At 42.7% G+C, this 23,721-nt stretch overlaps 1 protein-coding gene across 1 annotated transcript in view; it reads left to right on the top strand.

The window, feature by feature from the left end:
- Window positions 1-23,721, top strand: part of LOC146869601 (butyrophilin subfamily 3 member A2-like) — a 721,276-nt gene that overhangs the window by 591,977 nt on the left and 105,578 nt on the right. The window lies entirely within an intron of this gene.

The following is a 23,721-nucleotide window of genomic DNA, read 5'->3' as shown; positions in this document are numbered from 1 at the left end:
TTTACCTAACCTTTGTGCTGCTATCAGTGAGGAATAACTAGCTGCTTTTTTTGCCTAGCCGACTACCGCGGTTTTTACAATATGTTTTAAATTGCTGATTACACTGTCTTAATATATATGGGCCCGGCCTTTGTTTTACCAATTGAACTTGGTTTTAACAAACACAAAAAAAGTGCAGTTTTTAACGTTGTACTGTGTGATATGCGTTCAGTGTTCTTTTCAAATTGTAAAGGTTTCAAATACCCACAAACAATAATGCACATTATTACTACTAATCTGGCCTAGAAGCAAAGGGGGTCTTTTGGGCCAGTGAAAAGAGTGCTGAGACAGCTGAATATAAAATGTGTGTTATACTTCCCTGAAAAACTGCAGATCATACACAAAGAGAGCACAAGAGGTATAGAACTGGCATGAACAACATGGGTTACGGCCGCAGTCAAACGATAATCTGTAGTGGCCCTGATATCTTGCCAAAGTAAGCCAACGCCATGCAGGCCCCTACTTTGGAGCGTTCCCCACACAGGAACAGTAACATATCATCTACATATAGCAATATGTGGAGATTGGTCTCCCCAGAGTCTAGGCCCCCCCTGATGGTCAGTGCCAGGGGTTCGACGGCTACCACGAAGAGGAACAGGGGCAATGGACAATCCTGTCAGGTACCTCAGCCAATGGCACAGAGTGCGGAAATAGAGTCACATGTCCTGACTTTTGACAATGGGGCGGAATAGAGCAGTTGAGTCCATGATAGAAAGCAGCTCCCCATACCCATGCAGCTCCCCATATGCATGCAGCTTCCCATACCCATACTGGCCTTTGTGGCATATACGAAGTCCCAGAGGAGGGAATCAAAGGCTTTTTCAAAGTCAATTGCAAGAGCCATAGCCTTGGCATGTTTTCCGTGGACAGAACTCAGTACACGTACCAGTCATCTAATATTGAGGATTGCACGGCCCGTTGGTTTAAATCCAGATTGATTGAGTATATCAACTCTTGGATCTTCATCACCAATTGGCCAGGTTTTTACTGCGAACCTTGTAGTCTGTGTTCAAGATCAATCGAGATTGGCATGAGGAGACAAACATCTCCTCCTTACCTCTCTTTAAGAGTGGGACAGTCAGAGCCTCACCCATGATGGACGCAGCGAGCCCTGATCCTTTACGACATTGTACACTTTAGTCAGGATGGGAGCAAGTAGATCGCATATGTCATATAAAAGTCTACGGGGAGCCTGCCTGACCCGGGTTCTTTGCCCCTGGCCAAAGCATTTATGGCCCCTCGTACCACCTGTACCTGGATGAGGCCGCCCAGGAGGGTGGCAGTGCCCTCTCCCCCAGTCAGTGCATAGCTATGTATAGCCTATGCACCAGGGCCCTGGGAAGCTGCATAGAGGAATGCATAGTATTCCCAAAACGTGGTATTGATCTCAGCTTGTGTATAGACTGTGTGGCCCATGGGAGTGGGAGTACTTGTGATTTGCAGCTGGTGGGGATCGCAGGCCAGGCAAGCAGGCGTCCATCTCTGCCTCGCTCGCTGTGCGCTTTAATGAGATATTGAATAAAATACACAGCAAAAAAAGCCAAATTATGCTGCACATTTTCTGATAGTTTTACCTTACAACTTTGTCCTTTTTAGGTCTCGCTGAGCCAGCGTATGCGCTGCCCTGCGAGACATTTAGTGTGTGGGTTTTCAAAGTGCTGCCATAGGCTTTTGGTGGCCTCATGCTTGCGCGCAGCCGCCATCTGTCTTTCCTCCGTCACACAACTCCCGCTTCTCCCCTTTCCCCACCACAGATCGCTTCGCTCGCCATGCTTGATCACAATCGCGATCACTTTCACTTTCGCGGGCCTCGCGGCCGTGTCACTTTCACGGCCGCGCGGCCAATGCTTGTTACACTTTTTAACACTGTCTGTGCATAAATTACACCTCATTAGAACCAGCTAAACATACAAACATAGCAATGAGCTTCAGAAGGGGGTTAGTCAAACTTTGCAAATGGACTTACCCTGCTGGGAATATGCGTTGCTGCGATTTTAGTAACTTCTGAATCATTTAAGCTACCACAAATCTTTTTTTGTTAAATCTGAAGATTATTCAGCAGATAATGGATTATGTGGCAAATACGGCAGACCCAAAAGTTATGCGAAAAATGCTGTGGCCGCACAAACATAATTCCAGTGGCCCTGCCTTTTAGTCTCTCAATCAACTCTAGCTTCTTCCTCTCTATACTAGCCTGTCACCAGGCATTGGAAACATGTGGGCAGTCTTTATCAAGGGAATAGAGCAACCCTTCCTGCTCTACCTTCATGTAGCAATTGGGCTCGTACCCACATCGATGTGGGTATACAGTGTCCACGCATCACTACCTTGAGCACCTCCCACTCAGTCAACGTCGTGTATGCAGTGTCTGTGTTTTCTGTGCTGTAGTTGAGGAGAGTGGTGGCCAAGGAGTTACACAAGACTTCCAAGGCAGTAACCTTCAACTTCTGGGAGGTAATTGGTGGCCATGGGGATTCCAACAAAAGACTCTGCATTGCTGGGTTGTGGTCTGAGTGTGTCTTAGCCAAGTACTCTAGGTAAAGTGCCTCATCCTGCACAAGTCTATTTTAGAACAATTTATCCAGTCGGACATATAAATTATTCATAGCAGAATAATAGGGGTATTCCCTGAGTGTCAGAATATATTTATGCCATATATCCACCAAAGCCCGCATCCACTGGTGAAAAATGATGTGGCATACTGCCTACCCTAAGCTAATACTGGTTTGGTTGCCTGAATATTCTTACACTAAAACCGGGTATTGTACAACAACATCATTCTTTTGTCAATCAATCAATCAAAACATTTGTAAAGTGCACTACAGTCTCAAGGCGCTGGGGGGGGGGGGGGGGGGGGCTGCTACTGATCGAACAGCCAGGTCTTGAGTGTTCTGAAGGTCAGCAGGTCTTGGGTCTGTCGTAGGCTCAGTGGGAGGGTGTTCCATGTTTTGGCGGCGAGGTGAGAGAAGGATCTCCCTCCGTTGGTAGTTTTTCGGATGTGCGGAACAGTGGCTAGTGCGTTTAATGTGCTTACTGTTTCATTTACTTACACAATTTTGCAGGCATTTGTGGCACACTCTGCCTACCTCATCCAAACAGTGATCCCCTGCTGCACACCCTGTGATCTTCTGTCATTGTAGTTATATTTTTCCCTACAAAACGATTCTGCCTACCTCACCCCAATGTTGATTCCCTGTGCATACACTTTGATCTTACTCCAGTTCCAGTTCTATTGCTGATGCTGTTAGATATCGCCTCCATTGTTACCTTTACTTGTGCATGCTCTGTGATCTCATGTCGCTTCTATTTTTTTTTATTGCCCATGCTGTGATGCTATATTGCGATTGTGACATAATTTGGTGATTTACAAAGTTAGCATGATCTCCCAGCACATGGTTGGTCCATGCCTTACTAATCTATTTCTAATTTCATAGTTAATTTCTTTAAAGCCCAAATGTCCTTACCCTGGTCCTGCTTGTTATTGTCCCCAAAATATGCCATGTCTCCCTGCCATAGGGCCTTCCAAACTCACTTGCTAGGTGTATAACAGCTTCAATATTTTTACTTCCTATAGCACTGCTGCTGCTGCTTACAACCCCGGTCGCTAAACGCCCCCTTTAAAGTGCTGTCCTACTCTCCCACCCGTTCCCTGCTCCCACCCCCATCATGGACCCAGACCTCGCCATTTTGCTGAACACTATGCTTGTCCCCACATTGGTAATTGGTAATTAACTACTCCCCCAACCTAACTAAAAATGCCATGAAAAAACCCAAACATAAAATACTCTAACTTAGCAAAGAAACCCTTTTCATTGAATTCTACTTTTGACACAACAAGGGCTACTTACTTAGCAACCTCCTCTTCTACCACTGGGTGTGCCAAATGGAGGAATGTTCTATCTTCCTCACTCAACAACACCATAACCCAAAAATTCCCTCACAGCCATAACCTTACTATTGCGGCCTCCGCGCTGCACAATGGCAACGCCACAACCTCCATCTATTGTAACGGCACCGTACTCATCCAATCTTTTTATCATAACCTGGAACTCTTCTGCAGGCTACTCTCCTATCTCAAACACAATCTTGATACAACCACCCGGATGTATGACGTTACAACGCATGCTGTTACAACGCATGCTGTTACAACGAAAGTTTTACAACGCGAGTGTATTGACAACGCAGGACATTACAACGCAAGTCTTTACATCGACTTGCACTAGATGGCGTGCTAACATTAAAAAAGTGTAATTTACTTTTCCAACTCCAGTCCACGTAACAGTAGGGAAGGTGTTGGGATAGTAAACTACACTATTTTTAATGTTAGCACGCCATCTAGTACAAGTCGATGTAAAGACTTGCGTTGTAATGTCCTGCGTTGTCAATGCACTCGCGTTGTAACAGTTTTGTTGTAATGGTAGTGCGTTGTAAAAGTTGCGTTGTAAAGGTTGTTCCTCCAACCACCCCCTTTCCTACCCACTTGCCTGCTCCATCCGACTTCCTTCCTTACTTAACCCCCTCCCCACACTGCTCCTCCGGCCCACCATCCCCTCTACTCCCATCCCTCTTCCTGGTTGATCACCCATCTGTCCTCAGACACCCCTGTTGCCCTTCGCACCACCCCCACTGCTGAGAACTCCAGTTCCCCCCCTGACTAACTCCAGGATGTCACCACCATGACCATCCCCTAATCCCACCTCTCCTCCTCACCAGTCCTACAGTATCACTCCATACTCCATCACTGACCGCCGCAACCACATTCCCAGCAATAGGCCCCACCCTCCTACCACCTCCTTTTAGCCAATCCCCACCAAGGCTTTGTTGGTAAACCTCACGGATGCCAGCCCTCCTACTTGCGCGGGGACCCCCCACACTCATACGCTCACTTCAAACAGGAACCTTTTAGCTACACCACCCTTGAATTTATACTCGACACTATTAAATCCCAACTGTATCTGATCCGAGCTAACATTCTCAAACTATTTCGTATCACCTTCCACCTCGAACACAACCCACCACCTATCTAATAGCACCCCCACTTTCCCCAACCACTACTCAGACCGTACCACTGCCTACGCTGAGAGTTTTCAGCCTTCCTGTAGGACCGCTCCCTTCCACAATCATTTCTCTCAACCAGATAGGCTAGGCAGACATCTATCAAATGATGATTTGCGTGACCTCCTCAATTCTTATAATGCTTCCTCTCTCCTGTGCCGCCTTGACAATGGAGACTATCATCTCTTGTCTCCTCGCCTCCGAAATTGAGGCTATCATCACTCACCCCTCTAGGTCATCCCGCCCTAAGACTGGCTCTATAAAACTTTTTACCTCACCCCAGCTCTCCTCTCTAACACACTCTAGCACTGCTTCCTCTAATTTACCCCTGAAAAGTGCACTACTAAACTGTTGTTCTGTTGTGAAGCACGCGGCTGATATAGCTTCTCTTATCCTTAACCAGGACCTTGACATACTCATAGTCACGGAAACGTGGTTAAATGATTCCTCCAACCACTCCTTGGATATCTTGGTCCCTCCCATGTATGGTATCATTAGGTTAGATCACCCAAGACACACTGGGGGTGGCCTAGCCTGTATATACAGAGCCTCACTCTCTATGAAACAGTCTTCCACTTCTTCTCTGCCCTCATGTGAGCATCTTAAGATTGACAGCTTCACCACCAGCAATACCAACCATCCTTCCACACATTCAATTACTCCCCGGCGGTCATCGCTTTTTCATTGAACAGATCATGGAGGTTATCACCTCCAACAATGATGATCACATCCACCAGATCTTCCTTGGTGACTTCTACATCAATTGGGACAATATCAATGATCTGCTTGTGAACTGCTTCAAATCCTTCCTCCAGGACCTCAACCTCATCCAAGCCTGTAACAGTCCAACCCATGAAAAAGCACGACCCTATACCTAATCATAGCTGACGAGAACACCTTACTTGTTGACTCTATTCTCCCTTGCGATTGGACCGACCATCATTGCGTCACCTTCTCCCTAAATATAAAAGTAATACCCTCCAAGGGCTAACCTAAGAAAGCCAATCAATGGACCTGTGACACCCTTAACATTAAACCACTCTCTATGTGTACTGCGAATTGTGAAAGCCTGCTTGCACCTCCCACCATGACAGAAGCCCAAAAAACTCACTGATCCTTACTTCAATTCTAAATCAATTATCATGGATCCCAGTGCGCCAAAACAACAAAAAAGAATACCACCCAAATGATCCAAACCCTGGGTCAACAGTGATCTTACTGAAGAACGGCTTCTTCTTAGGCTTAGCCCCTCACCAATATCCTCAAATGCTGCCGCATCTCCTACCATATGTAAGCCAACACCCAACTCTAACTAAGAATAACCTCCATTGAGGACATCCACACACTCAATAACACCCTAACTTTAACACAACAATGGCTCACTCGGAATCAACTTAAACTCAATGCCCTTACTGATCTCATACTGATTGCCCCCCCACCTCCGCCTCTAAGGTCAAAGAATGGATGTACCTTAATTTGCACCTCACACATCATCAAATCCCTAGTTATCACCCTAGGCAAAGACCTCTTCATGCATAAAAACATCTGCACTATCACCAGAGGAGCCAACCATCAGTTGCATATCCTTAAAAAATTAAACCTTATCTCCCTCGAGGCTGACCTCATAACTGCGACTCAGGCACTTGTGCTTCTGGAACTGTACTATGGTAGTGAGGTTTTTGGGAGGCCCACAAAGGTAGCACTACCTTTGTGGGCCTCCCAAAAACCTCACTTACTCCTCTTAAGGCCAGTCTGAAATTCAGCAGCCAGGTTCATCACGGGATTTTAAAAAAGTGATCACATCACCCCTGACCTACGTGCCCACTTGAGGTCAGGATGCATTTCGAAATTGCCTGCATTACCCATAAAGCGTTGCACCACAACACCCCATCCTACCTGTCCCAGAAATTGACCCTTTTGGGTGGGAACATATCCTCCAGAAATACAAGCTCCTTAATGCTCAAACCACAAAAATTCAAGAAGAAGAAAACCTACTACCATTCCTTCACCGGAATGGCCCCTATTATCTGATGTAACCCATCCTCATCCCTTTTCAAGAAAGAAGAAAAAAACATTCTGTCCAACAAATTCCTCTCTCATTGAAGACTTGGCCATGCCGCCCCATTCAGTCCGCTGCCTTCCTTCACTCCGTAGCTTGCCTTAGTCTTGGACCTATGTTTCACTTCACCCCCGTTAGTCTGCGCATCGCTACCTTGGGAATAACGGTCAGTAGTCCCCCCACATGGCATCCTCCCCCCCCCCTTAACTATCTCAGCACTTTTATGTACACTGGTGATCGTACTCTTCTTTGTTTTACTGCCTATCTGTACGGCTGTTTATACTTTTATGTAACTCGGGTACTGCTGCTATTCAACTCATATATCCCTCTATTCCTGTTGTACCATATATTTTTCGCTCTGTACCTCGTGTTACTGATATCATTCTGACTTTGTATAGCGCCAAGTTGCCTTGAATATCAGTGCTAAGTTACCTTGTGCCTTCACTACCTTGGGCGAATTTGTGCATCTATTCTTGGTGCAGTTCGGGTTCCTCAATTCCCCTCTATTACCACGGACAGGATGATTTCTCAGTCACACACACACACACACACACACACATCATACGCTGGTGGGGCCCATAACACCAACATTCATTCTATCAAACTATCCGCACCTAGCAAAGGGACATTGTTTCCGAACCAACTGCTTACTTGATGGAAGTACCACTTTCCCTAAATCACCCTAACATCTCTTCCATCTAAAGGTCGATCGAATCATTTAGTTGAGTTTAGTTTAATGATACCTTAACACTCTAAATTATTCAATAATACATTTCAAATGAAATAATAACCCAACACATAATTAAATTCGCAAGTTAAATTTTAGTAATTCAATCTCATTTCTGTCATATTTACCTATTCTGGCTAATTGTCGTTTTCTAAGTCAGAATCTGGTCCTCAGTCAAATCGTCAAAGTTCTGTTCTATCATGCAGATTCACAGTCCTCTCCGTCAGCATAACATCAGGATACTGGAAATGACGACCACAACGAACTTTTTTACCTCTCTAGTCTACTATTATTTATACCAAAATTTACATTCCAAAAGTATCAAATACAATTTTAGGGCTTCTGATTGGTCCATTGAAAGACATCTTGGTGCATCGGGCAACATTCGACGAATTTCCCATACGGGAAAAGTTTCCTTAGGTCCATGCATGACAACATTATTAGTCCTTTTATATCTTTGTATCATTTTTAGGAGAGTTGGCGTTTCGCCCAGAGCGACCTTGTTGCCTTGTTGGGCACAGTGATGACAGTTCACCGGCAGGGCACGGCTGCTGAAGTTTGCGCAGGCGCACTTCTCCTCTCCCCTCACTGATGTCACTCAATACAGTCAGATTCAGTCGGCGGCCATTTAATGGCAGGCCCAAATGGTCAATTTAAGCAAAGAAACAAAAAAAACGTAATTAATACATTGAAATGATTAAAACAGTGTTATCCCCTTATTAATACCCATATGTGTGTGCATTTATCTAGCTATATGCAACATTTAAAGCCGTTAATACTTGTTTATTTAAGCACAAATTACAATAACATCACAAAAGCAACACTTATCATTTTAATATGCATACGGGTTTAGTTCACATATTATTTAGCCATGCAAATGCATTCCCACGTGTATTCTTCCTGTTAATAAGGTTGATTAATCACCATACATCAAACAATTAATTATTATGATTAATTATTTGTTTTAATATAAACATACGAAAATGAAGTGGGTATCCAAAAAAAAATAATTACCCGCTCCAGCAATCCCCCCTTTGGTGATTTTATCACCACAAACAACAAAACCCACAAATTTTATCTTCCCCTTTTACGGAAATGTAAATGTTTTCTTGCTCAATTTAATAATTCTGTTTCCCCTTCATCTTCTCTTTCTGATTTGTCATACATACTCTCCTTCAATTCTATTTCTTCCAATTCTCTTTCTAGTTTCTTTTCTTTCTTTTTGATATTTTCTCGTCTGATTTTCTTCTTATTTCTTCTATGTCTACAACACATACATCCTAGTCTAAATATTAATAATATGAACATTACACACGTTAGTGGAAATAGTATTTTACCTAATATGCTACGACCTATTTTAGCTAAGAAATTCTTAATAGCAGCCATTTTATTACTGACTTTAGTCCAGATACTTTCAACCTCCAGTGGTACTATTTCATCATGCAATTCTGTAATGTTTTTGATGTAGACTTTTAGATCTTTGCTTTCGTCAGGTATGTAAGTGCAACAATGTTGAACTTTCAGCATTCCACAGACTCCACCCTCTTTTGCCAATAAGATATCAAGGGCAAGTCAATTTTGCATTACCATAGCACGCATGGCAACCATTTCAGTATTTACCAATAGAAATCCTCCTGCGGTGCTTGTTGACAAGCGATCCACTACTGTTGATAGCTTCCGAATATTATTTGCATTCAAAGATATTCCCACTGCTGGTATCAAGGCTCCAAAAATGTCACCTACAATTTCTGCCCAAGTTTCTCTTCTACTACGCATTCGTAGATTATTTTGTCCATTATTTTCTACTCTATCCATATGAAAGATTTTTGGAAAGACCAGGCCAACATAACATGTGCCATACCAATGGTCTGGCAACCTATAATAAGCCTTGTTCCCACAAATGTAGTACAATCCAGGAAAGACTGGATCATTTCCATCTCTAAATCCCCATCCGGTTGCAATAAAATATGTATCATGGCACTCACTAGTCCCTATAAAATAATAATCATATTGGGATCTTTTCCTCATAATACATAATTTGCCTTTCTGTGGTGTATCTATAGCCATTGTTGGACTGGCTTCATTTTTCAATTCCTTTTCTTTATCTATGTCCCAAACAGTTTTACTCATTTTATCTCCTTCTGCTCTTCTGTGCATCTTTAATCTCCTTTCCTCAACCATGTCTAAAAAAAAATTTCTTCTTTCTTTAAACTGCAAGTTAAATTGTTTCTAAAAATATATTCTAATGTTAATTCCTTAGTTTCTATAAAAATTTCACCTAATACGTTAGCAGTTTTAGCAGGGTTCAATTCGTTATTCATAGGTAATTGTCCAAGAATGTTATCTATGTCTGACAAATTATATTCTAATTTCCCTACTTGATAAAATATACTTGTTAACACACTATATGATATTCCATAAGTTGCTGGGAGGTGATAAGTCACTCCTTCTGAAACAGAGGCAGGTAACTGCATACATACGTAGCAATCCCTTGCGTCCATTGTTTTTACGTATTCATACAATAATTTTGAAAACACATTGCTAGAAAAATCAGTTATAGACCTATCCTTGTGTATATGTTCACTGCTTGTTTTAGTCGGAACTACCTTTTGGGGACTCTTTCTTATGTTAGTCATATTCTCAGTATGCCCTTCTAATGTGTCTAAAGTTACTTTGAAAGAGATCAGTAGAGCAAGTACGCTCCAAAGAAGCATTAATAATCCTGTACAACAACAACACATCTTGCACCATCTTTTCATAAAGGTACATCTATTCTTGTTATCATCTATGTTAGCCATCTTGTTAAACAGACCGTGTCTTTTGACTTAGCCTCTTCTACTCCACTACTGGGTTTTCCACCTTAAGGCACTAAGGGGCATATGCATCAACATTAGCATTTGCGATTCCTTATTAGCGAAAAATAAGGATTCGCTAATAAGGAATAGCAAAAGGCTATGCATGTAGGAATCGCTATTCAAATAGCGATTCCTTAACTTTCCTTAATTGCTACTCGCAAATAGCGAGTAGCAATTAAGGAATGCCGTCCCAATCATTCCTATGGGCCTCCAGGCCCATAGGAATGATTCGGAGATTGCATGAGCAAATAGCGAGTACCAGTAGGTTCTCGCTAATTGCTCATGCAATTTCAAGGGTGCAAGGGTGTCAAAATGACACCCTATAGCACCCCTGAAAATGATATGTGCACATATGTTGCACACACACATGCTCTAAGGGCATGTGTGTGCGCAACATGAAACTTTGAAAAATGCACAAAAGTGCATTTTTCAAAGTTTTTGCAAATTACCATGCAGTTCATCTTCATGGTAATTTGCTCCCCCTATTAGCGAAATCGCTAATTTTTTAACTTTGATGCATTGCATTTAAGGAATCTCACTTTGGGATTCCTTAAATGCAATCGCTATTTAAGGAATCGGTATTTAAGGAATCCCTATTTAAGGAATCGGTATTTAAGGAATCCCTATTTAAGGAATCGGTATTTAAGGAATCCCTATTTAAAGAATCGCTATTTAAGGATTCCTTAAATAGCGATTTCTGCTTTTGGGTTGATGCATTGGGATTGGGTATTTTTAACTTAATACCGGGAGCTATTAGCGAATCGGTATTTTACCGACTGGATTTTGGGTTGATGCATGAGGCTGTAAGCACCTAACAGGTTATTCCAGTCCTTCAATTTTTTTAGTTTTAGTCTCTTAATTTTTCTTCCACAAATGCCTTCTTGGAATTATTCAGTTTGGCATCTCATCATTTTTCACTTCCTTCTCGTCATCCAAATACAGAAATTTCTGAATTTCCGCTTCTTCTCCAATATCGGACAAGATAACTCTCAGGATTCCCGCTGTTTCTTCTTCATCAACCACTTTCAGCAAAGCCTCCTCTGGATTTCCTTGACTATCTACCTCTTCTTCTTGTTCAGGTAGTGCCACATACGTCCATTCTGGCGACTTATACTTCTGGTTTGGTTTTCTTGTTCTTTTGTTCTCTTCAGACACACTTATCTCTTCTTCTTTTGATTGGTTTTGAGTTGACACTTCATTCACTTGTTCAGCCTTTGATGGATTAACTCGTGTCAATCGATATCTCAGTCTTTTTATCTTATTTGGCCAAAGGTCTCCTTTAGCATTTCTTCTTAATTTGCCTTCTTTAATGTTTCTTTCCTCGATCCAAGTTCTCTTTCTCAGAACTCGACCTTCAGGTATTTCATTTTCACTTTCTTCAGATTCTATCTCAATTGGCTTTTCCTTTCCAACAGATTCCTTTTCCACCTCTTGTGTTTGCCCTACTTCTGTCCCTCCTCGGGTCTCCGACACGCAATCTTCCTGCTGTCTACTTGTCCCTTCACCTAACTCAGTGTTGGTTGTCCCTACACCTCCTCGGGGGTTTTCCGCAGAAATCTGTCCCTCACTCTCTATTTCTGTCCCTTCTTCACCTTCAAGAATTATTTCAGGTGGAACCTCTCCCACTCTCTCATCTGGTGTAAATGTCACCTCTGTTGGAGTGTTCTTTTCTTTTCTTCTTTTTGTGTTCGTTACTGGTAGTTGGTATTTCTTGCTCGTTTCCAGAATCTGAACTTGTATCTGAAATCTGCAGTCTTTTCCTCAGGAGATCACCTCGTGGAATTAGAGCTGGTCTTGGCCCTTTCTCCCCCCTTTCGGGATTTTCTTTTGTCTTTGAATTCTCGTTATCTGAATCAGCACTCGATTCTGAATCATCAAAATATTCTTTGCCAATGCGGTCACCTGGATTTGGAACTCACAAAGTGTGACTTGCATGTATCCAATTTTTCAGTCCAGCACACTTCACAGCAGTTGTTGTGGTCAGTACAACTTGACTTGGCCTTCCCCACCTTGGAACCAAGCAATTTCTTCTTCTCTGGACCTTTATTCTCACCCAGTCCCCTGGGCTAAGATCATGGGCTGGTTTCCTTTCAAGTGTGGTGGCATCCGCTCCAACCTGGTGAAACACAGAATGGACTGTGTCAGCCAGGCCTTTACAGTAATCCAAAACCATGTCATCAGTTATAGTCATCAATTTGTTGACTGGTACAAACACGTGTCTCATGGCGCGTCCCATAATGATCTCATGGGGACTCAAACCTGTGGTTCTGTCTGGAGTAGATCTAATCGTCATCAGGACTAGAGGCATTTCATACCTGTGGCTAAACACATTTTCCCTATTCTGTTCTTGATGGTACCATTCATTTGTTCAACCACACCAGAAGCCTCTGGTCGGTAGGCACAATGTAGTTTTTGTTGTACACTCAATGCTTCACAGATCAATTTCATTATAAAAGTGTCCTCCTCTGTCTGATTCAATGGTCACTGGGAACCCGAACCTTGGGATGAATTCTCTTAACAATAGGTTAGCCACTGTTATTCCATCATTTCTTCTTGGTGGGAATGCCTCCACCCACCTGTAGAACAGACAGACTATCACCAAAACATACCTCAAACTGTTACAAGGGGGCATCTCAATGAAATCTATTTGCATTCGGGTGAATGGTCCTCCCTCTCGGCCTATTGTGCCTAGGCTCACTACTGTTTTCCTTCCAGGATTGTATTGTTGACATATCAGGCATCTTTGACAGAGGCTCTCTGCTATCAACCTGAATTTTGCATTGTACCAGGTTTTCTTAAAGGCCCTTATCATGGCATCTCTCCCTATTTGTCCCTGGCCATGATACATCCGTGCCATTGTTGACATCATCCTATCAGGCATTACTGGTCTTCCATCCCGATAGACCCACACATGATCTTTCTCTCTTGGTGCACAACCTGCTTTTACCCACTGCTTTATTTCTTCATCTCCTGCTTCATCCTGCAACTGCCTCACTTCTTCCCATGTTCCCACAACGTTAGTAAACATTAAGGAGCAAGAAGACATTTCCTTTTCCTCTGCCCGATTGATTGAATACTGATTTCGTGCACAATACTGAGCCATGTCATTAGCATAGCGATTCCCTGTAGTGATGTAATCACTACCCTTACCATGAGCAGCACATTTTACAACAGCCAGTTCTTTGGGCAGCTGTATCGCCTCAAGCAATTTTCCAACCACTTCTGCATTCTTTATGGGAGTTCCATTTGAGGTCAGGAAACCTCTCTGTAGCCAAAGTTGGCCAAAGTCGTGGACAACTCCGAAGCCATACTGGCTGTCAGTTATCACAGTCACTCTCACATTCTTCCCAATCTTACATGCTTTTGTCAATGCCACTAGTTCTGCTACTTGAGCTGATTTAACTCCTTTCAAGTGTGATGCTTCCATGACTGCTGCGACTGTGCATATTGCATATGCCGCACTAAGCAATCCTTCATCCGTTCTTAAACAAGATCCATCCACAAACATCACATAGTCACTTTCTGGCAATGGTAAATCTTTTATGTCTGGTCTGGGTTTCGTACAAAAGTCAAGCACATCCAAACAATCATGATCAACGTCATCTCTTACCTCCACTCTTTCAGCATCTGGCAATAGTGTGGCTGGATTCACATTCACACATCTCTCAAGACTCACATTAGTTGCACCTAGAATGACTTTCTCATACTTAGTCAGCTGACTATGTGACATGAACTGTGCTCGGCTCCTTGTTAAACGGATCGCCACATCATGAGGTACAAACACTCTCAATGGATATCCCATCACAATTCCTTCACTTTGTTCTAAGCTTCGGCATGTAGCAGCTACTGCTTTTAGACATCCTGGCAAACCTACAGCTACTGGGTCTAGCATTGACGAAAAATATGCAACTGGTCTCCTCAATCTTCCATGTTTCTGTATTAACACTGAGAGTGCACATCCGTTTCGCTCACTGCAGTACAACTCGAACTCCTTCTCATAGTCTGGCATACCCAGAGCAGGTGCTTCACAAAGGCTGTCCTTTAATTGTCTAAATGCTGCCAATTCTTCTTTGTTTAATTCAAGGGGGTCTTTTACCTCACTTTTTGTCAATTTTACCAATGGTTTGGCAATCAGGGAAAAATTACTGATCCACTGACGACAATAGCCAACCATTCCTAGGAACATTCTCACTTCTCTTTGTGTCATCAGGGCTCTCATTCCTCTGATGATTCTGATTCTGTCTATTGTCACTTTTCTCAGCCTTTTCTCAATATTGTGTCCTAGGTATTGTACTTCTTTCTTGCAGAATTGCAATTTTGTCGGCGATACTTTTAGTCCTCCATCTGCCAAATGATTCAGCAAAGCTATTGTGTCTGTTTCACAAGCTTCACGTGTTTTCGATGCCACAAGTAGGTCATCGATATACTGGACCAAGACTGAATTTTCAGGCATTGCTAGACTTTCCAGAGATTTCTTCAGCAACTGATTAAATATTGAGGGGCTCTCTGTATGCCCCTGTGGGATTCGGCACCATGCCAAAATACGCTCTCCAAACCGAAATGCAAAAATCTGCTGACTGTCATGATGTAACGGAATTGAAAAGAAAGCATGGCACAAATCAATTACTGTGTACCATTCTGCATCATGGGGAATCTGATACAAAATCACTGATGGATTTGGTACAATGGGACAGCATGACACAACAATTTTGTTTACCTTTCTCAAATCCTGCACTATTCTAAACTTTCCATTAGGCTTATTCAGTCCCATTATAGGTGAATTACATGGACTGCTCATTATCTCCCTCAAAACTCCCTGCTTGATCATTTTCTCAACTAAGGGTGTTACTCCTTCAATTATTTCGGGTGTCAGTCTGTATTGTGGAATGCTTGGATAAACTACTCCATCGTTTACAGTAATTTTCACTGGGTCTACATTTCTCATCAGGCCTACATCTTCTCCAGTAAAGTCCCAGACTCCTGCCTTTACTGTCTGTTTTAACTCTGGTGGCAATTCATCAGAATTGAATATGGCATATGTTTCGGTAACATCATTCTCTCTGTTAGCTATGGTCATTTTATACAGTACATCCTCATCTGGTGTCTCAAATGCTATTCCATCTGGAGTACAAAATATGGTGCAATTCATTTTGCACAATAAATCCCTTCCTAGCAAATTCACAGGACTAGTGTCACACACCACAAAACGATGCATGTCCGAAAATTTCCCTATTTTGACCTTTACTGGTTCTGTAAGGTACGTTCTAATTTGTGTGTTGGACACACCAACTACTTGCATTGTTTCATCCGAAAGAGGAAGATTCTTTACATCAGCTGACCTGACAGTTGATCGTGTAGCTCCAGTGTCGACTAGAAAAGTAATGTTTTTATCATTAACCTTCCCATCCACAAATGGTCCTGTCTGGTCTATTTCTAGAGTTGCGCCAAGCACGCACTCTTCTTCCTCCCTTCGGCACCGTCAAAAATTCTCCTCTGACTCACTCTCATCATTCCGCAGCCAATATTGCGAAACAGAGCTTACGCGTTGCGGTTTATTTACCTGTTCTTCATTGTAGAATCCCGATTCGTTACTATACTTCTGTGTGTTTCTGCTCTGTGGTAAAGATGGTTTTGGCACCTGATTCTGTGGATTAACAACCTTCTGCTGTTGCTGGTGTTGGCCACTCACCTCACTCTGCACTTGTGGATTCAATGATGGATTTTCATTATTAGTACTTGGAGGAAACTTACACTCGGATTTCCAATGCCCTAACCTATCGCAATTGTGGCATGGAAACTTCTTTTTAGCTTCTTCTATATTACCTTTCCCTTTTCCTGGGCCAAATCTTGGTTTATTTCCTGGGTTATTTGCTTGTTCAACTAACTGAGCTTCCTGTCTTTCTGCCACTTTCACTTGTGCCCACATTGCCTTTTCCTTCAGTTTTCGTTGCTTCGCTTCAATTTCATCACTAAAGTATTTAGCATGTCTCAATATTTCATCAATTTTCTTGCTTTGCCAATCGACTGTATGCTGTTTTATCATATCACTAATTTCAGGACGTAAACCATATACAAATCTGTATACAAAATGACTCAGATCCTTTTCACCAAGATTCTCATCTCCACTAAACTGCTTGAAAGCTAGTATTAGTCTTTCGTAATAGGCATGAACTGATTCTTTCACTTCCTGATGTGTTCGATCTATTTTTACCCAGTCTGTTTCTTTGGGAGGTACCTTGTTTTTCAAAAATACCATAACTTGTTCATATTTCTTCATTACCTCGGGGTCTGGTGCTCCTGTTTTGGGATCTCTTGGGAATTCCTTAGTTGGCCAATATATAACTATCTTGCATTCTGTCCATAAGTCTGCTGGTACTATTATATCAAATAGGCTATTCAAATCGATCCACAGTACTTTTGACAATTTAACAAATCTGTCCACTTGTCTGTACCACTCGACGGGCTTTTCTCGCAATCGAGGGAAGTCATTTGTAAATGACAAAATATCCTGTCTTGTCCATGGGACATGTACATATCCCCCTCCTGGCATCATCTCGTTTTCTATACCACCTACTTTTCCATTTATCCACATCTCCCCATTTTCTCAACTAAGTGATTGTCCTTAATCTGTCCTATTCGTCCTGTAGTATTCATGTTTTCAATATCTTTTTCCGTGAAATCCACTCGGTAAGGCTTTTGTAAAGCTTTTACCTTGTCCATGTCAATTCCCATTTCGCTTGCTATTTCTTGTAGCCTGTCATGTAGGTTCTTTGCTCTCCAAGTGACACTCTTGCACAGAAACAACAGCTCCTCATCCTGGTAATTTTTCAGCTTTTCTGTGGGGATCGTCCCTACTATTAATTCTTCTAGTACCATGCGTAATTTGGTCACATCAATTGTTTGGGATTCTTTTTCTTTTCCCTGCAAGCTCTTTAACCATTCGCTCAATTCATCTGTAGTTATTCCTGAGGATTTTTCTACACTCCCTTGTTCTGTCATTCTTTGTGGTTCTCATATTGATCTTGCTACCATTCTGTTTCTTTCTATAGAATCTGGACTTAAAAATGGATTATTTGATACAGTCCGTTCACTTTCACTCATTGTATGTCTCCAAGGGTTCTCCCTTGCTCTCATTAGTGGTTGGTCGGCCTGTCTATTGCTCACATAAGGAACTGTTAGACCATGTTCGCTTTCTTTCTGCTTTTCAAAAATGGGCATAACGGGACCTATTGTTACAGGGACTGTGACTGCTTCTAGATTTTTGTTCAATTCTCTTATCTTCTCGGTTAGTTCTAGTGTGGTTTTTGCTAATTCCATAGAATTTTCACTATCAATCTTATTTTCCATTTCTTTCTCTCTTTCCCTAAAGGAATTACTTCCTTTCACTTCTGGGGTCATAACTTCTGTCTTGATGATTCGCAGGGTTTCTCTCATTGGGGCACCTTGGGTTAATGCATCTGGTTCTTGTCTGTACGGTGGTGGATTTTTGTAAATCTAGAACATCATCCTCTGATTCATTTGCTCCATACCTTCTAGATTCTACATTATGGGCCATATGTAGATAGCTAAATACCGGTCGGTAACAGCCGAAAATCGGTAATTTTCCCATTACCGACCGGTATTTAGCCCCTTCTAATGTAGGAGGCAGGTTTTAAGGATTCGGTAATTTCCCGATTTCTTATTTTAAGGAATCGGTAAAATACCGAATCCTTATGTAAAGGAATCGGTAAAATACCGAATCCTTAAAAGCTATGTAGGTGGCCCTCAAGTGAGTGCATTTTTGCATTCAGGATTCGTTATTTCCCACCAACTACAAGTTGGTGGTAAATACCGAATACCTTTAAAAAAGCAATAATTTGCTTATTTCAAGGTGCCATGTGGCAGACATACATGCCCTTAGGGCATGTATGTGCGCCACATGTGCACAAATGCACGATTCAGGGGTGCAACAGGGTGTCAATGTGACACCTTGCCACCCTTGAATATGCTCTCCCTATTACCGATTCGGTATTTACCGAATCAGTAATAGTGAATGGCTTCCCATTCATTCCTATGGGCCTTCAGGCCCATAGGAATGAATGGGAAGGTTATTCCTTATTACCGAATCGGTATTACCGATTCGGTAATAACGAATATTACCGATTCTGTATTTTTTACCGATTTTTTAGCTACATATGAAATACCGATTCCTAAATACCGAATCGGTAAAATTCGGTATTTAGGAATCGGTATTTCATATTTACCTACATCGGGCCCATCGTCTTTTCCCTATGCATTTTCTCCCTTCAGTTTCTCCTGCAGTTCTTACGGGAAACAGTCCTTCAGTCATACTTGCGTCTCGCCACCTTCTCATTTGATCACTATGAGTTTCACGATCATACTGTCGTCCAAACATATATCTATATCTACTACCACTTCTCTGTTTTTCTCGCTCATGCATCTCATCTTCCCATTCAGTCAGTGCCACAAATTGTGTTGGTCTAGGTCGTGGTTCTAAGCTCATCATCCGTTCACGCAGATTTCTTAATATAGCCAGATTAAATGAGCCATGTTCTGGAAAAGCTAGAACTCCGTCATCCCTAGTATATTTCACCCAATTGTCTAACCAAATACAAGTATGATATCCGTATTTCGCAACCATGAAGGATGCGGGGGTTTTCGTCGGAGGAAGTAACTGTCCTTCTCTCGTCACAATCTCTTTGTCCTTCACAAACCATCCCTTTATTTTGCTAAACAACGATTTTTTCTTTTTTTCGACTGAATGGTAATACATTTTCCTGTCTTCCGTGAATCCCTAGTCTTCTCTACAACTGTACGATCTTTAGTCCAATAGCAGCGCGACTCACACTAACGCACCAATCCGGAGCGTCTACGTCACTGTCACAATCCTCAAATCCCAGCGCGACTCACACTAGCGCACCAATCCTGGAGCGTCTACGTCACTGTCACAATCCTCAAATCCCAGCGCGACACACACTAACGCACCAATCAGGGCGCTTCTGCTGTTCTGACCCACTGTCCAATCCCAGCGCGGTCTTTCTGACGTCAGCAGTCGCTGCAGCAGCTCCTGTTCCTGACTCCTGCCTCCTTTACAAAACTACTTGGTAGACTTTGTTTCGATTTCTACACTTCTGTTAGTTACAACATATAAACATCTCCATTGTCCACTTCGCTAACCAAAAAATAGCAATAAACCTTTCTCACGAGAATTCCGTCTTTCCCGAGAGCAGCGCTTACCTCTGCCCCACTACGGAATCATTACTTCCGTTGATAAAGTAGCACATCCCTCTACTTCACCCTTCTATCAGGCATCAATTAACTGTTTCTCCAGAATTAAGACACATAGTTGGAGACGCAATGCTCCTGAGAAATAAAACCAGAGTTTCGCAATTAACTGGAATGCTTTTTCATTCACGCACTTTCACACAAGAAAATGTAGCACATTCACACAGAATCCTGTCTTTCCCGAGAACAGCGAACAGTCTGTCCTACTACAGAATTATGACATACGTTAACAAAGCAGCGCTTACCTCTGCCCTGTCCTTCTAACAAGCTCAGAGAGTACCTATTACCTTTCTAGTGATAAGCGTTATCGGAATGCCAATAGGATCCCTGGTACCTAAGACCAGAACTTCACAGGTAACCTTCGCTATCATACACACTTCTTTCACACAGAAAATGTTTCTAATGGTAACATACAGCGTTGCTACCGAATCGAACCCAGACAATGTGACGCGCAACTTCATTTGTTACACGTTTTCCCCTGTCTACATACAGGGCCAACAATTCCGCCTTTCCCGAGAGCAGCGCTTGCCTCTGCCCTACTACGGAACTGTCACCGACTTCCTACGTATCAGAAGCCATACAAACTACTTAAAACTCAATACGACTTCAACATATAGTGTTAGTACACATATCAATACCAATCAATAATCAATAAGCTATATACAAGCAAAATCATTAAACCAAAACAATAAAAACCATCTCTAGCTACCAGAAAACTGGTGCAGTTCGGGTTCCTCAATTCCCCTCTTTTACCACGGACAGGATGATTTCTCAGTCACACACACACACACACACACATCATATGCTGGTGGGGCCCATAACACCAACATTCATTCTATCAAACTATCCGCACCTAGCAAAGGGACATGGTTTCCGAACCAACTGCTTACTTGATGGAAGTACCACTTTCCCTAAATCACCCTGACAGTCAGATTCAGTCGGCGGCCATTAAATGGCAGGCCCAAATGGTCAACTTAAGCAAAGAAACACAAAAATCGTATTTAATACATTGAAATGATTAAAAAAGTGTTATCCCCTTACTAATACCCATATGTGTGTGCATTTATCTAGCTATATGCAACATGTAAAGCCGTTAATACTTGTTTATTTAACAAATTGCAATAACATCACAAAAGCAACACTTATCATTTTAATATGCATACGGGTTTAGTTCACATATTATTTAGCCATGCAAATGCATTCCCACGTGTATTCTTCCTGCTAATAAGTTTGATTAATCACCATACATCAAACCATTAATTATTATGATTAATTATTATTCGTTTTAATATAAACATACGAAAATGAAGTAGGTATCCAAAAAAAAAAAATTACCCGCTCCAGTATTCTCACTTAACTTTCTAATCCATCATATCTACCTCAGGACTTTCGACACTCCTGAATGCTACTGTCTTTCCAACGCATCTTTTACACAATTGTTGCTGTGTATTTTTATTGGTGCTTTAGGTAACCCGGGTGTGTGCTGTTATTTTGTTCTATATCCCGTTGCAAACCATTTGCAGTTTTACTATTACTATATATTTTTTTGTATGTACCCTTTGAAGGAAACTGGCTCTGTGTATACTATACCAAAGTGAGGTATAGTGTGTACAGAGTCCAGTGGAACCCCAAAAGTAGGCAGAGGTAAAAGTAGATGGCACCTTACTCTCTATTTGTGGTAGTGTGGACGAGCAGTAAGACTTTATCAGAGGGTAGTGTTAAGCATTTGTTGTACACGCTCAATCAGCAAATGATTGAACACACTCAAAGACTGAACATAGACCAATTTGCTTTGTATAAAAATATTCTTTAGATATATTTATTTCCTAGGACCAAGCAAGCCTGGCACAGGTAAGTGATTTATACTTTGCAGTAACAATACAGTTTGAATTGCAGTTGTATATATACTTTGGTTTGGTTACAGTAGAATTACTGGTAATGCAATACTTTGAAATACTGTACATATACTCTGTAATGACTTTTCAATAGGATGTCATGTTAATTACTTTGCAGATTACTTTTCTTACACAGTGTAGTATACCTGGATACTGCACTGGGACATTTCCTGTAGGCAGATAAGTAAAAGCGTTTTGGTTATTTGTACACAGTTACATAGACTTTTATAGATTTTCCAACTCCACACTTACATTTTTTTTCAAGGAAAACAGTCAATGTTATCCTATGGGAGAAAATAGAGTTATCGGTTTACAGGTAAATGCTTTGTTGTTGGAGTTGGTTTTCTGGGGTTAGACTCAGTGATTTCCCAGGGTCGAGGATGCACTCTCATAGCACCCTCAGCGGCACTATGGCGACCGGGTGAAGAGTGCTGAGGCCCAATGTTATCCAATGGAGGATACGGGGCCTCCGGTTGGTGACTGCTCAAGAGTAGGCCACAAGGTTGTGAGAACAAAGCTCCTAAACTTTAGCTCAGGGCAAACGGGGGTTCAAGTTAGCACCAAAGGTACACCCTCAGCGGCACTAGGGCGGCTGGGTGCATGGTGCAGTTTTGGCGTCTGGTGCCCTGTTACTTCCAATTGGGATTCTCTGGTTTGCAAACACACTGCAGGCTCAGGTACGGAGGTCTTCTGGGAGCGACCACCACTTGGAGAGGTAAGTTGAGATGCTGGTGATTGGCTAGACACCGTTGGTTGGGCCACCCAAGGGCGTCGGGTGCAGGGGTGTCTTTTAGGGTCGGATCTTCTTGGTTCGGGGGACCCTCTGGATCGAGGCAGCAGACGTTGGTTCAGGGCTGCCCCCTAAATACTGTATTTAGGGGGCATTTTAGGGGTCTCGAGGTCAGTGGCCAATGGGCTACTGACCTTAGGGTTACTACAGCCTGGGTGTTTCCACCCCACGTGGGAGAGTGAGCACAATCCCTAATCCTGATTGGGGAGTGCCTGCCATCTGCACGATGGTGGGCACTGAAGAGTGGACTTCACCTCGCCTCCCTCACCTGAGAAGTGGGGTTGGCATAGGTGGGCACACCTTCTGAGCTGGCTAATTTTTCCATCCTGACAGGAAGGGGGCCTGATAGCAGGAGAGGCTCGGGTCTCATTACAGAGGCTGCAAGGCCTTTGAAGCTCCCCTGCCACAGCTGACTCTTCCTGGCCTGGGGGACGTGTGAACACCTCCGCCCAGGAAAGGCTTCTGGGCTCAGGGAGTGAAGGCTCTCGCCCCAGGGGTCCAGAAACATGGCTCGTGGTTGCAAGCTGGTGTGTACCAGTGAGGGAACCCACCAGAGGCTAGTCATTTTTCAGGGGGCATCTCTAAGATGCACTCTAAGTACATTTTTCATTAAATCCCACACTGGCATCAGTGTGGGTTTAATGTGCTGAGAAATTTGATACCAAACTTCCCAGTTTTCAGTAAAGCCATTATGGTGCTGTGGAGTTCGTAATGACAAACGCCCAGCACCATATACTCTTAATGGCATTACTGCACTTACAATGTCAAAGAATTGGCTTAGACACTGTAGGGGTACAGGGCTCATGCACCTGTACCCTCACCACTGGTATAGTTCACCCAGCTAGAGGAGTGGCTGACATACGCCAGGGCAGTGGGTTATAGGTATGGCACAATGTTTTTGCACCAAAACACGCAGCTTGCAATGGCAGTGTGTGTGTGTCTGTGTGTAAAGGTACAGGGCCTCTAATGGTGGCACAATTAGTGATGCAGCCCTTAAAGGCCTTCCCTGACCACAG

The sequence above is a fragment of the Triturus cristatus genome, chromosome 1_1 (assembly GCF_964204655.1).
Source record: "Triturus cristatus chromosome 1_1, aTriCri1.1, whole genome shotgun sequence".
NCBI lineage: Eukaryota > Metazoa > Chordata > Amphibia > Caudata > Salamandridae > Triturus > Triturus cristatus.
This window is presented reverse-complemented; position numbering and strand designations above follow the sequence as displayed.